Raw genomic sequence first — 16,666 nt, 5'->3', positions numbered from 1 at the left:
CAATGACACTGATTTCAGACAATCCCCTTTGAACAAATACTGAAGACGTGAAGTTCCCTTGTGAGTAACCATCATGTTGTGTGCAATTGCCAGTAGTGCTTGGAATGGTACATTAGCAAATGGCCATCGCACTGAAATATTGACTTGCTGAGGGAACAGTACATGGAGGTTATGAGTATGCCAACTTCAGGTAACTGTGTCCTCAGTTATGACATATCATTCCCATCTTACCACTGGGGAGACATGGTGATCTCAGTAGGTGTAAACCTGTGTGGCCAGGTCTGTGTGCCCAGGTCTATCACCCCTAAGTATGTACATCACCTGTTGTGACTGATGTGCTACTTACCATGTACATAGGTCTCAGTGAAGGAAATGATACTACATATATAGCTGCATGGAGTTTACAGCCATTACTATCTCAACAAGCATTTGTTCATCAATACCCTCTTGTAAGCTATTGACATAACTCACAGAGACTATGACCGCTCACAGTTTGCAGGCATCAGCCAATGTTGTCAGCCATACACATTCAGTATTCACTTGTATCATGGTTAAATGGATCCCAGGTAGTAGAAGACCCAGGACTGAGCCCTGTTGAACACTGTTGCATACATATCAGCTATAGGAGGCAGATTTTCCTATTCTGAGTATGTGTGACATCACTGAGCCACCTAGTAACCCCTATGATGATATTACCATGGATACCTAAGTAGTTGCTTTTGTGAATGATTTCTGAGTGGGGGATAGAGTCACATGGATTTGTTAACTCCAGAGGGTTGTATGCCCTGATGTCCCCTCACCCAGGTCATTGGTGACTGCCTCAGACATGTCCCCCATGTGCTACAGCCATGATCTCCCTGTCAGAAATCCAAACTGTGTACAGTCAACTGTTTGTAGATTACACATATGTTTGCTGTTCAGTTCCATGATGATTTCCCCCATGAGCATATTGATATGACTACTCAGGCAAATGGGTTTATAGTTCCAGAGGTCAGTGGATGCACCACCTTTGTACAAGGGGATAACAGTTGCCATTTTCCAGTCAGCTGAAATGCAGCCAGTGGTTACAGTATGATTGGTGTTAGTAATCCTTGTTGGATCCCACATAGGACACAGCCTGGGATGTTAGCATGTACAATAGATGCTGTGTATCCCCCATAGAGAGGTCAGTTATGACATACTCTGTAGATATGGAAGTTATGGGACAAGTTGTACGAATGTCATGTGGCACGTGGTGGGGACAGGGGAGTGAAGTTGACGCAGAACCTGTGGGATAACAGGTTAGCTATGAGTACAGACTCATTATATGTGGTATCATTAAGTACAAGTTCACTGACAACCTCTGCCTGTCCTCTGTGGTTCCACATGTAAATACACTGTGTGTTGTGGGTCTGCTTTGTGGGACAGGCTAATTCATGACAAGAAATACAGTATAAGGCGGAAGTTTACATGCAATTTTAAACAGATAGTTTACATAGCTCAATGTCAGTCATGCCCAGCTTTTTATGTGGACAAGACCAACTGTAAACTGAAAGAAAGGGTGTACGAATATGTTTATAGTATAAGAAGAGGTAAATCAGAGAACGCATTAGCTAGACACATTTTTGAATTTCCAGATCATGGTTTCAAATTTAGAGCCATTGATCAAGTAACCATAGATGAAAGAAGTGGACGAGAATCTTTCATGCTTGAGAAACTTTGGTTATTATGGCAACTGAGACTTAACACAGGGCGATATCCTGGTTTAAATGAAATCTATTCTATTCTTTGTATACTGAAGTTAAAGTTTTTAATAGCATAGTAACTCTAGGGGTATGGGTAGTGTTTAATACTTACTCATATTTATATAACACACACACTTTTTATTATTTTATGTTATTGTATATAAAAACAGATCTAAGGGGATTATTTAGATGTTTTTATATTTGATTTAAAATGTTTCAGGCATATTAGGGTTAATGGTTTATAAGTGAGGGGAACAAGATTTTTATTGGTGAAGTCAGAACACATGATTGACTTCAGAGGATTTTTAAATGGTTGTTTGTATAACGGTTTTATCTGAAGAAGTTCTGATATTTGTGGAATGAAAAGCACTTAATAAACATAGTTGGATTACTTGTTTTTTATCCTCTCAGTTGCTATTTGTTTGAGTTGGAGGCTAATTTTGTCACATACTGTGTCTTTGCAAAGTCACAACAACAGCATATGCTTGTTGTAGCTGAGGAGGTTGTGCCTCCATTTTAAGTGGGTACCCTCAACCAAGCAGTCACACAGCAATGTCCACCTCTTATTGTATAGCCTGCTAATGGCAGTTGTCCACCAGGCAGATTTGCTGTGCCACAAGGAGCTTGTTTTCCTTCTGTGAGGTACAGCCGAGTGAGTCAATGTAGTTGTTCTGCTGCTTACATAAAGCATGTGTGTACAGCTCTGCATACTTGCCTGTCCCTTTTGAGAGGGGAGGTACAGTCAAGTTATGTAAACCATTCCATAGGAGATAATACATTGCTTTGCTAAAGTATATGTCTGTATTTTCTGCAAGGGGGGGGGTTAGGCTTGGTACTCAGTTTTAATGAGACTGATTTGTGGTCAGATCTTACCAGCGAGGACCCAGCGGGGGGCTGCAATGATCACCCATATTGCTAAACACATGATGCACTACATTGGCTCCCTTTGTGGGGATGTTATGCCACTGGTCCAGGGCATTGTAGTTAAGGACATGGACTAACCTGTGGGCAAGTGAGCTTCAGCACAACTAAGCAACACAGTTGGAGGTTAGTTTATGTCAACCAAACCATGGTGTACTGATATATCTTTATAGACACAAGTACATTCAAGTAAGCATAATGGGTGTCTGGATTCATGGAGCTGCTCCTGTAGCTGGCAATGGCTTCATTAAGTGCCCTTCCAGCACTGAATAGCACCTGCAGTGTCCCCAGGAAATAGTGTGCCACCAAATCTAGATGCGTATCTATCCTTAATGAATATGTATACACCACCTGCATTACCTTGTGCACTGTTACTTTGAGGTCTGAACATGTGGAAAGATGTGTAGTCTGGTATGGCTGTGGTGCTGTCCATAGCCTTGAACGAGGTGTGCTTGACCGCATAAATGTCTGCTTATTCCAAGGTGGGGAAACCTTCCACAGAGTGGTGTCTAGTGTTGCCATTCCCAGTAAGTAGCAGCATAAACATGATGTTCTATGAAGATAGCATTCTCCATGGAAAGTTCTCCTTCCAGACAATGCCTATAAGATGCACTGTGGGGGTGTCAGCAGCCATGGCCAGTACTCAACATCCCTGGGGTGACAGATGATGACCATCTGCAGCAAAGCTTTGACGTCTGTTGAGCAAGTCATCCCAAGTGGACATGTAGTAGATCCCCTTACAATGACACCACATGCTAAGGCAATTATTGACATCCATCATTTTCTGTGTGTATTGAGCCATCATCCTAGGTGAGGGTCAAATGTAGCTAAAAGCTATGGATATATCCACGAGAGACACAGAATGTCTAAGCTCAGTCATGTGTCTGCATACAGTCTGGTGACCTATGTCCCTAGTCGTACACACCTGCGGGAACTATGATGTCATCATTATATTACCTGATATTCCTTGAGGTGCAGCAATGTGTAGTATGGCATATTTTGTCAACGCACAGACAGCTAACTGTGACCTTTCCCATATGTAGCTTGGTAACATGGACATCAGTATGTCTCATGATGTGATAAAAAGCGAGTCGCAACCAGAACTTCACGCAACTATATTTAATAAAATTAAACCAACAAACAATTAAGTATTATTTCACTTAGCGCTTTCACCCGTTCCCATCACGGGTTTCATCAGAGTAAAAAAATCTTACAGCAGCTACTTTAAATAGTTGATACAGTCCAATCACATCACATAATTAGATTAATTAGTTCATTAACAATTGAAATAAAACAGCTTCCTAAAAGAATTACTTTTTAAGTAATATGAAGAATGTTTGCAACAAGGCTATACTGTGTGTGTGTGTGTGTGTGTGTGTGTGTGTGTGTGCATATGAGTGTGTGCATATGTGTGTATGCGTGTGTGTGCATGTGTGTGTGCATGGGTGTGTGTGTGTGTGTGTGTGTGTGTGTGTGTGTGTGTGTGTGTGTGTGTGTGTGTGTGTGTGTGTGTGTGTGTGTGTGTGTGTGCATTTCTGCATGTCTATCTAATACCTGAAGAAAATAGATTTAGGTGAAGTTAATGGCTTATGAAGAGCTGTGAATTTCCCTCATTAGAAAGAGAAACAGGTAAATACGTTGTTCTTGTTTTGCAGAGTAAAATGTTTCAAGGTCAGTTAAGTAAAAATGCTTTCAATTTACTGGTAGTTACCCTTTAATTTATCATGACCCTTTAATTTATCATCATCTGACATTACCGTAGCAGCTCAGATATAAAACTTTAAGCAGAATAATATAGTTAACAAACACATACATATAAAATTTAAAAAATATATTATAATGGAAAAGTGAGGGATCCACAAATTTCATATCATGAAGAAGCTCTCAGGTTGGACAGGCAGACAGAAAAATTAAGAATTGTGCAAATCACACTGAAATGTGAAATGAAAAACTTTACCAAAACAATAGTAAAGATCTAAGCTCTCATTAATCAATTAACAACACCAGAAAAAGTGGCCAGTAAACAAAATATCATACCACAAAAACATCTTTGTTCATTCCCAGTTATTAATATATGCATATATGTATCTAAATAAATTCAACTATACAATATAGAAAAATATAGTTAAAGAACTCATGAAATTACTAATCAAAAATAACATCAAATATAGTGTCTGCTTCAAAATGTTTTTGTGAAACAATGCTTCCATCAAGTGGTGGGAATAAAAAATAACAAATAAAAAGTATGTGTTTTGTTACATATTTTTCTGTAAACAAAACAGAACTGCCTATTTTTAAGTTGTATGGGGTATAAACAACATGTGATGGTAAACATGTAAATATAAAATTAGTATTTTATAGATGTAATTATTTAATAAGTCTGTTGACAAAGACAAAGGTGTATTTCTTCTGTTTTTCTGTTTTATTGGTGTAACCATGGGTGAGGTTGGCACCAACATTGTGGAGCTCGTATCACCTGATGCTGGAGAATTGGTAGCCTCTGACGATGATGACGGTGTTGAACTGACAAAGTATGCAGTTGCAGGGGGTATGTCTTACAGCAAGAAAGGGGTTCCCACAACCCTTCCCCAAAGTTTGGACACATGGCCCAGGGCTAGGAAGAGATAGTCAGGGTACTGTATGTTTTCTGACATGTGAGACTGCATGAACTATGTGTTTGACACCTTGAACCAAATGAATGACACAGTGGACCATGTAGTGTCTATTATGGAATGTTTGCTGGGGTGGATCAGCATCCATAAGGTCGAGGATCTAGTACATCATCAGATGTTAGCTCCTGCTCCTATACTGGTCCAACTTCTACTTCTTTGTCTGTGATTGAGGTGTCCAGACCCACACATGTTTAACCACGTGGTTGTAGATGTAGTCGTGATGAGACCTCATTCAGCAGACATTGTTCACATTGTCATAGTACCTCAACTTATATCCATGGTCATGGAACTAGCAGTGCAACTCCTGGCCAAGGTAGTTCATGTGGTCAAGGGCAGCAACCATGAATTTAATTCTATACCATGCTTGTTTGACACCTGTTCAGGCTTCTAGGGTGTAGAGTTAGCACAACTGTTTTTGTTGTCTTCCTGCAGAGCCGCACACAGTTACACCTCACATTGCCCATGCCACCCACATACACACACACACACACACACACACACACACACACACACACACACACACACACACACACACACACACACACACACACACACACACACACACACGTGCACACATGCGAGCAGAAGGACACAAAAGCACACACACACACACACACACACACACACACACACACACACACACACACACACACACACACACACACACATTCTTTAATAATTGACTTATTTACATCTGGAGCTACAGGCCCTCACAGTGCATACTTGCTGCTAACCTCATTTCTCACTCACACACATACGTATTTTGTGTCTTGCTTGCCCTACTGTAACCCCCCATCCCCACTCTGATCAAGATATGATAACTGTGCCCTGCCCTTTGCACAGTTCTGTGTGATTCATGTTTGCCTATGTCTGATGCACAAAATGGACTGCTAATGCATTTTTAGTCAAGTGACTGTTTTCATTAAGAAATGTCTTAAATTTCATGTTTGCATTATTCTGCTTAAATTTAATTACGGTTTAGTATTTGTTGTGCTCATATTAGTAGTAGCATACTTCTCAGCTGTCCAGATTGTCACATAATGTTCAGATTTTTGCCTCGTATTTTTAGTCTATTCCACATAATGTTTGCTACTATAGCAGTAGTAGTACAGTATGACTTATACATTACTGCTTACTCATCCCCTTGGTCCCTGGTCCCTGTTGGGGTGTCACACACTGGATACATATGTCTCAGGCACAGAGTAAGCAGCCAGTCATGGTTCTGGATAATACATTTTTCTTTCCTCTATTGGATTTCAGCTCTTCCATTTGTGTCTTAACTACTTATCCTTTTTTTCAAGTTATAAAGTTCTATAATGTACTTGACGATCCTTTGTGGACATTCCAACTGTTGCAAGTGTCTGATTAGGTACATGCCAAAGGGGCATTGTATTCAATGATGCATCTTATAAGGGTGAGTAGAATGGTATTATAACTTTTTTGGACCTGAATGCCATACCTTTACCTATACGTTGGGCAATGTAGTAAGATTTTCTTACTATCTTTGCTCTATGTTGGTTGAAGGCCAAATTCCTGTTTGCATATGTTCCCAGCTCTCTAACTAGTACATCAGTTCTTATGGGTGTTTTATTGACAGAGTAATTAACTCAGGTGGACAATTTCCCAGAGTGCATTATAATGCATTTCTTAGTGTTGAGATTTAAGACATGGCTTTGGCACCAGTTATTTGTGTTCGACCCTCTTGCAAGATATTGGTGCCATGGCTGAATCAATGATAGCTCCCAGTTTACAGTCATCTGTGAACTTAGTGAGACAAAGACATTTAATGATAGCCTTGACTTCCAAGAAGGAGATGCCTAATAGGAGCAAGTCCAGCATGTAACCCTATGGTACTCCTCTTGTGACTGGTATCTTGGAGGTGTTGTTCTCATTAATCCTGACTTCCTGGATCCTCCCTGTGAGCTAGTCAGCAATCCAGTGAGCTATGTAGGGATTTATGCCTAGTTTGTGGAGTTTGCCAATGATGCCTGAGTACAACATTGTATCAAATAGCTCAGTCAGGTCAGCATATATGCTATGCATTGTTTTGCCCTCATGCATTGTCTTGGTGACCTTATCAAAGAAATCAACCAGCTTAAGTAGGTATGACCCTCCTTTAACAAAGCCAAAGCGGCACGGATCCAGTGTCTGTAGGTTGACAATGTCCTTGAGCATTTTCTTGATAATTCATTCCATGGCTTAGCATATTAGGCTTGTCAGACTGATGGGCTTGTACTTCTTGGGGTCATTTGATGGTCAGCCCATATGAAGAGGGGTGACTATTGCAATCCTCCACTCATTTGGTACGTAACCTGTTTTGAGGCTGTAGTTGAAGAGTGCTTCAAGTGGTCCTGATAGGTCATGTTTTAGACTATTCAGAAGGCAACCAGGGATATTGTCAGGGCCTATTGAGGCAGTGTTTTGGCCTTAGCAAGCACTGCCAGAACCTTATCCCTGGTAATAGCTGGGGGTTATGCTAGAAGGGATTACATTTGGGGTAGAAATGGGGTTTATGGAGCATGAAGTAAGAAATTAATTTATCAGACAGTAGATTCCCTATGTCTCATAGGTTCATAGGTTCATAGGTTCATACTAGGCCCCAGTTTGCAGTCATCTGCAAACTTTGACAGCCATAACCCTCCTGTGTTTTGCTTGTACTGGAAAGTAGATGCCAAACAAGAGTGGGCCCAGGACTGAGCCCTGTGGTACCACACTTGTGACAGGCTTTTGAGACTGAGACTGAAGCAACTCAACTGTGACCTGGCCCTGTCTCTCAGCAGCCTAAACCCATCTTGTCTGATATGGTATGGGCTTTTTTAAGAATGATATCGAGGTAGGCTGTATGGACTGCCTTTCCCTCATCAATGGCTTTGGTGACTGTTTGAAAAAAGTCCAAAGTTAGAAGAGCATGCATGATCTTTGACAAAGCAAAACTGGATGGATCCAAATCAAAGTCTAATTCCCTATGTCTTTATTATTTATCCATCTCCTCTGATCCTCTCCATGGCTTTTGCAGATAAGCAAGCTAATGGGCGGTAATTTATCCAGAGGTAAGACTATGGTTAAACAGCTGTCCCTAGCTGTGTTTTTAGTCATTGAGTTGAGTTGGTGGGAGCACACAGCCACACCATCAGGCCCCTATGGATGCTGTGTTTTTGCTTTGAGAGAGCTCACTTAGTTTGCTGAACCTGTCCAGCCCAGTATGTTGCAATGTCTGTGGGATCAGTAATCTTCCACATCATTTTGAACTTCTTCTTAGCATATGGGGAGTTTCCTCCAGGTTTCTAATATAGCTAAAAAAGCTAAAGAATGATTGTCTTTTGAGTCTTTGCTATTTTTTCTTCAAAATTTAAAATTGGATGATTTTATGAGTTTACTTTTTTTTTTTTTATAGTGATCAAGGGTGTCTCTTACCTTTTTTTTGCTTTTTTCTTGTAGTAGCTTATCTTCCTCTCCTTGTGTTGTTTTTTTGTAGAGTCCATTCGTGATGATGAGATCAAGTATGTTTTCTCCTCTTGTGGGGGATGTGTGGGTTGTTTTTCAGGAAGGCCATGTAGGGTTCCTGAGTTTTGTGGTGGCCTGTAAACATGCTACAATTTTGCAGAGCAGTTGCCTGTGGTTAATTGCTGGATGGTCTCCGATGATGCGATGCGTGTTACCACCAGTCTTTGAGGGTGGGTGTCCTTGATGGTGCTGGGGTGCTCTCAGGAGCCTTGAACCAGGTTTCTGTCACAGCACAGACATCGATGTTCTCATACTGAGAAGTTGTCCAGCATGTCATCCCAGGCAGACAGACACATTGACCTTCCTTTGAATGACCAGAGAGTTGGCCAATTGTTAAAGCTGATCATCTTATCTCTGTATTGGTGAAGTGGCATCATTCTTGGTGGGAGTGCTCATACCTCAGTGGTCTGAGGTCATACCTATCTAGGCTACCTAGAGAGCTCTGTCTCGCCTCATGTAGTTCATGTAGGGAGGACAATGTGTTTATGTGTATGATTTGAGGTTTGGATGGTATATATGTGAGACTATAGTGTGTGTGTGTGGTAACCTTTCTCCTCCCACTGGTCTTGCCAGTCCTATGTTCAGGTTCACCAGCTGAGCAGGAGAGAGACACTAGCAACTGATCCCTCGCTATGCTAAGGACTAGAAAAAAAAAAAAAAGAGACTAGGTAGCCTGAATAGTTTAAACCTGTGTAACCGGCTGATGCCTAGTGTGTCAGTGGCAACAAAGACAGGAAATGACCCAAAATGGCCATAAAACTACAAGTTACCTTAACTCCTCTGAGGACAAACAGGCAGCTCAGGAGCTCAGTACCTCTCCCACTAGTGCCTTGACCAAACAAGGAAAATGGAGAAACACAGGAACTAAGACAGCAGCCCAGGATCAGCAAATCTGATCAACTGGAACAACTATTAGGAAAGTATGGAAAACAAGAGTATTTTTTTTGTTTTTTTTCAAGTTTTTTTTCAGATAGGCAGAAAATACAATAAATGCTGTGTGTTTCTCACAATCACTACCAAATTAGTAAAACTTGAAGCTAGTCTCCATGATCAGTGAAGGTGGTGCCATTAACCAACAGTTCAGAAAACTGCTGTGTGTCACCTTTTAACGTTCCAGACGTAGCTGAAGAAGACCTTGTGATTGTCCTTAGCCTGAGAGGCTATCTTGGCCTCATAGCTGGCCTTGTTGGACTTAATTAGACCTCTTAGTTTCCTGTTTAGTTGAATCAGATCTCTTTTCTTTATGGGAATTGCCCCTTCAGATTGTAGCCATGACTTTATCTGTCTTGTTATGTACCCTGTTGAAGTGAGGATTCCACCACTGTGGTTTATTTTTGGTGTTTGTTTTGTGCTTACTTCTGGTATGTACAGCAGCCTCGATGCAGCCATTTACATGTTTGTACAGAGTTTCTGTGAATAATTATGCAAAAGCATACGTGTCTCGGGATAGATGGACCCTGAAATTTTGACAAACCATAAATTAATATGATGTAGTTTGCCTTAGAGCACTTCATAACTGTTATAGGTTAAGTTGAGTTTTCCAAGTTGATTTTTATTTTGAAGGAGACATTTTTTTGATCTGACCTCACTAGTGAGGATATCACATCTGGGGGCAATGCTCTCCCACACTGGTGAATACTAGATCAAGTATATTTCATCCTCTGGTTGGAGTGTGCACTATCTGGTCCAGGGTGTTCATGTTAATAAAGTCCAGGAAGCACTGTGCCTGTGGCTTTGAGGCAGTGTATGTTTCCCGTCTACAGAAGGATAGTTAAATCACCCATGAACAGGATATTTGGTTGGGTGGTGAGTGCCTCTAAGAGGACTGGGTAAGAGTTGTGAGACTCTTGATGCACAGATGATGCCGCATAGCTGTCTAGGATATGGTAAGGGAACTTATCTATGGTGATTTACATGTGGATGAACTCCATAGCTTAATTTGTTTAACCAACCTCGAGGTATATTTGTTGCTGATGTAGATTGAGAGAAGTTCACTTTTAGTCCCTGTCTGTGCTGCTGATGACCTAAATGTGTGGAAGGCACTGTGACCTTGCACTGTTGGGGTACTTTCTACAGCTTTAAAATAAGTCTCAGTAATGGCACAGATGTCTACACTCTCAGTGTAAGGAGGGTTGCAGGGTTTGATGTGTTTTGTTTAGGGTCCTAAGACTGAGCAGTAATACCTTAAGGTTCCTTTGAGTCTTTTTTGCTATGTTGGTAGTTTTGGCAATTTAGCATTGTCTAATAAAGGCTGTAAGGGGGTGGATAAAGTTTTAGCAAATATCCGGAAGCCTAAGGTGGACAGATGCAGTCAGTCCTTGGCAAAGTAACATGGCCTGTTAACCACGTCCCCTCATGCTGACAAATATTTCATCCCTCTGGAATGACAGCAGAAACTAAGTCAATTATTAAATCAGCCATTGTATGTACATAATGTGGCATCAAACTTGGTGAAGATAGAATACTGCTCCATGCAAGGATTGTACCTGTCTGTGACACATATTCAGAGCGAATCATAATGTCTGTTTTCATATAGTCTAGTGAGTTATGTCTCAGGTCATTTGCACCCACGTGGACTATGATAGAATCATATGGGTTCTGGGGAACAGTGACTTCAATGTGAGTGTGTGATATTGCAGATCCTGGCTCCAGATAGGAAACTAACAGTTATCTTCTCCTTGTCTAACCTGGTGAGTGGGGCATCTCTGTTTAATACAATGGAACCCCCAGTGACAGGAGTATTAGGTAAAGTGCTTGCTTGCCTTATGGGCTTTGTTCTTTGGAGACCATTAGTTGTAGGCAGGTCTATATCACAATGTCGAACTTACAAAAGTTTGATTGTTGTAATATCGAACCGTTATGTTCGAAACCCAACAAAACCGAAAGCACAGAACAGTGATTTTTCTTTCCCAGGGAAAAAAAAATCGCTGTTCCGTGACAAAAAAAAAAAACTTAACCTTAAACCTAAACTGAAGTGAGGGGCTTCACCCCCTATACACTCCAATGTGGGGGTGTGTGCCCCCCACACCCCCTTACTTAAATATACTAACTCCGAGATCACACCACAGTGGAGGAAATACCAAAACCCCGAAAATGGCCCACTGATTTTTTTCCCTGGGGAAAAAAGTCGCTGTGCCGTGACTTCACTATTTTCCACTTTCGAACTTTAGGGTTCGATATTACAACGTTCGATCTTGTTTTAGTTCAACGTTGCAATATAGACCCATTGTAGACTTATGTGTGTTGTTTGGTGCTGCTTTTGGTGTGTGCTTTAAGGATTGCTGAGGAAAGGTATTTCTGTTAGATGGCTTAGGAGGTCTTTGAGATTTTGGAAAGTTTCTTTTAAGTGCTCAGCCTAAGAATATCTATGTGTGTAGTGAATGGAATGTATGAGGGGGGTTGCAGTCAAAATGTCAACATTCAGTTGCACAACAGCCTCCTCCTCGAACATGGTAGGAGCAACAGTCAGAATGTCGATGTTCATGTGTAAGTCCATTTAGAAGGACGTACACAGTGCAGGGACTCAAAGCATGGTTGACAATGGGAGTTGCTAACATTAAGATCGACAGAAAGTTGTCAATCTTGTTGCATTAACCATACAACCTACTTAATATGTATGAGTCGAGGATATTTGATGCGGAAATCACCGTTCACGGATGTGATTTCCATTATTTTGATAGTAAACCGTATGGAGGATGTAGTGTGTCTGTTCTTGATAACCTCATTTGTAAGCAAGACTTTTGCCTCCAAGGAAGCTGTGTATTTACATCTCTCACATAATGTTTCAGTTTCTTCAAGAACTAACTGATTGTTTGAGAACATGAAGCAATTGCTATTTTGTCTCAGGATGTGAATATCTATCAAACTGACCACAGAGATATTTGAAAATTCCATATCAATGTTGTCTGGTCCTTTTTTAGGGATGGCTATTATGGTTTAAGGATTTGGTTTAAACAGAGGTCTCATAGGTTGGTTTCTAGATTTAAGGGCAAGACGTTAGGCAGTGCTAGGATATGCTGTTAGTGTTGTTTGATCTTTAAGCTAAACAAGCTGCCAAGTATATGAGAGCTCTGGGAAAATGAGCAGGAGATAATTTATATTAAGGTATGTCTACTTAAGAGCAATACTGGTTTGTTAATTGGGCACTCAGCATTATGGAGCTATGGAAAAACTTTGACTGCAAAATGTTTCTTAAATAGCTTACACAACAGACAATGGCAATGAAATAGAGGAGGGAAGGACTTTGTAAGTCAAATTACCATAAAGGGCAGAAGCCTGAGAGACAGCCTTTTACAACTACAACAGGGGAAAGTTGGGAGAGAAATTAAAGTTGCAAGATGCAGTTTTTACTTTTCTGCTGTGGAGATACTCAAAAACTAAATTTCTTTGTTTAAACATGTAAGCAGACATTGCTGCCACACTAGTCAATCTTTTTTATGTATGATTTAAAACTGTAAAGTTCAACAGATCAGGAGCTGAAAGCTCAACGTCAAGTGATCAAAAGTTTCTCAGATGATATAAGAATGGCATTCGGTCTTGATAAATGTGCAAAAGCAACATGTAAAGCAGAAAAGCTGCATCATCAAGAAAACATCAGCCTGGGACAGGAATGTGATATAAAAGAAGATGAGCAGGAGGGAGTGCATAAATATTTGGGAACTGATGAAGGATAAACAATATAAAATGAACAAATGTAAGCAAAAGTCAGTAAGGAATATTTTAGAAGACTAACATTAATACTGAAAGCAGCCCTGACATCTAGGAGCAAAGTCCAAGTTATAAATTAATGTAATCTTCTTGTTCTAACTTACAGTTTTGGGGTGATTGACTGACCCCAAATGGTGTTAGATCAGTTGGATAGAAAAACAAGAAAAATGCTTCATGCTTATCAAATTATATATAAAAATGTGTCTACTTTATAAGACCGAAATCTCACATAACGAAAGACGAGAAGACCGAGACAAGAACTCTGAAACTTCATTTCAAGGAACGACCACATAGCCAACAACTTTCCAATGGTAAGTAACCACTGTGCCAGCAAGGGCAGATTTACCCTTTTTCCCACTGTAGTGCAATCTTGGAGTTGGTATATTTAGTTGGGGAGGGTGTGGGAGGCACAGGCCCCACATTATGGAGTGTGGGGGAGTGTAGCCACCCACCAAGATGGGTTCAAGATGGTCTGGTGTATTTTCCATGAGATTTTGGTCTAGTGGTTACTTAACATTGGAAAGTTGTCGGCTATGTGGTTGTTAATTGAAATGAAATTTCGGAGTTCTCATCTCAGTCTTCTCGTCTTTGGTATTGTGGTATTTCATGCTTGTGACGTAGACCCATAAAAATCAGTGCATACCGAGATTACATATTCTTCATTTTGAAGGAGGTATGAGCCTCCTCAAAACTGATTACATGTATAGCTCTGCAATCGTAGGACTGCATACATATCTGCTGACCTCAACAGATCGAAACATAGTGAAAGTTTTGAAACTTGAGGAAAACAAGATGTTATAAGATAACTTTCTTGCTTAGTTTAGCAGAAGCATATTGGTGTCAAGCAGGAACAGAAATCAAATGAGAAGTAGACAAAAATCAGGCAGTAACTGAATGTGCTAAAAAACAAAAGAAAGAATATAAGGAGAAGGATCAGATAAGAATGTAAGAAATGTGGAAAATGCATAAATATAATTGCAAGTCTGGAACAATCTCATGTTGATCATGATCTGATCCAGGAATGGTTAAGGAGAGGTGAAATTAAACCAAAAAGATAAAAGGCTAATATTGGCAGCCCAGGATATTGGACTACATACATATTGGTTTACAAACTTCATTGAATATGTGGGAGAAACAGACAATTGCAGGTTCTGTAAAACAGAATTGGAAACAGTTTATTTTGTTGCTGGGTGTGATATGTTAATGCCAGAGGGACTGCATACTGAAAGGCATAATACTGTAGCAAGACTGCTGCATTGGGGATTGTGCAAACATTTCAGTACTGAAGTACTTAAGAAGCATTGGAACAAGAACCACAAAACATTATAGAGAATGAAGTTTATAAAACATGGTATCACCAATTACCAACAGTTCAAAAAAATAGGTGTGGGAAAACCAGCAGCACTGATCGTTTTAATTGCTATACCCACTTAGGTTCATAGGTTCATAGGTAGGTATTAGGCTATCTGCCTGAGGGCATTTATAAGCCTAGCCAGAGTGTGTCGGCTTTCGCCACCCCATTGATTAATTAACTGATCCTCTGCCAAGCAGAGCCAATGGAGTGATCCCAGGGGTGTATTTTCTGTTACCCATCCACTTGTCAAGGTTTCTCTTGAAGAGTGTTAGTGAGGAGCTCTGCCTAATGTAGTTTGGAATTTTTTTCCAAAGCATGGGGAGTCTCTGTGACAGGAATCTATACCTCCAGCATGTTCTATTTATTGTTGTGTCGAGGTTTAGCTCACTAGAGCGCGTGGCTCGCAGTGACTTGGATTTCTTTAGGTGGAGCATGCCCATTAATTCTAAGTTGGACATGGCTTTGTAAGTCAGGCAGAGATCACCTCTGAGTAAGCGATATGCTACTGAGTACAGCCGGAGTTTTTTCAGTCGGGCTGCATAGGAGATATGCTTGATGCCAGTAATCCTCTTGGTGAGGTACTTTTGTGGTCTTTCCAGCTGTTGGAAATGTCTTGTGAGGTACATCCCAAATGGGGCACTGTACTCTATGATGGGTCTGATGAGTGATGAGTAGAGGGTTACTATAACCACTTTATTTCTAGATGCGAACACTTTAGTAATTAGATGGACCACATAGAAGGATTTCATAACTACTTTGGCAGTATAACTGTCAAAGGAGAGATTACTATCTACCTGGATCCCCAGATCTCTTATTACCTCTTCTGTATTAAGGGGGCTGCCACCTATGTGGTAATTTGTGGGTGTTTTGTTTTTTCCAAATGGGATGACTATGCATTTTTTGGCATTTAGCTTGGGGCCATGACTTTGACACCAGGTTTCCATCTCAGTAATGCCCTTTTGGAGGATGTCCATGTCAGATGGAAAGTTAATTATGGCTCCCAGTTTGCAGTCATCTGCGAATTTGGTTAGCCATAGTCCTCCCGTGTTTTCCTGTAGTTCTGAGAAGTATATGCTGAACAGTAGGGGTCCCAGAACTGAGCCTTGCGGGACACCACTTGTGACTGCTTTAGAGTTGGACCTGGACCCCGCTATTCTTACCATGTGAGTTCTGTCTGTAAGCCAGTTGGCAACCCATCTCGTGACGTAGGGGTTTATGTTCAGGCTGGTGAGTTTTTCTGTAATACCCTAGTGGGGAATGGTGTCGAAAGCCTTGGCGAGGTCAAGGTAGGCTGTGTGAACCACCTTTCCCTCGTTTATGGCCTTGGTAACTGTCTTGAAGAAGTCAACCAGGTTTAGTAGGCATGATCTTCCCTTAACAAAGCCGAACTGGGTTGGGTCAAGTGTTTGGAGGTTCCCAATGTCTTTGTTAATGAGTTCTCTGATGATGCGCTCCATAGCCTTGCAAACCAGGCTAGTCAGGCTTATGGGGCGATAGTTACCAGGGTCAGTTGTGGCCTCTCCTTTGTGGAGAGGAATAACCATTGCTGTGCTCCATTCTATGGGCATGTAGCCTGTGGAGAGGCTGAGGCTGAACAGTGTATTTAGGTGGGGGGGTTAGTTCGTTCTGTAGTTCGTGCAAGACACAGCCTGGGACACCATCTGGCCCCATTGATGCTGTGTTTTTGGCTTTTGAAAGGGCTGTTTTCACCTGTGTGTCTGTGATTTCTGGGACACTACACTTTTCCGGTATTGTTGTGGTCCCTTTCAGGGGAGAGAGGGGGG

The sequence above is a fragment of the Protopterus annectens genome, chromosome 4.part0, assembly GCF_019279795.1.
Source record: "Protopterus annectens isolate FY-2018-M chromosome 4.part0, PAN1.0, whole genome shotgun sequence".
In the NCBI taxonomy this organism is placed as follows: domain Eukaryota; kingdom Metazoa; phylum Chordata; order Ceratodontiformes; family Protopteridae; genus Protopterus; species Protopterus annectens.
This window is presented reverse-complemented; position numbering follows the sequence as displayed.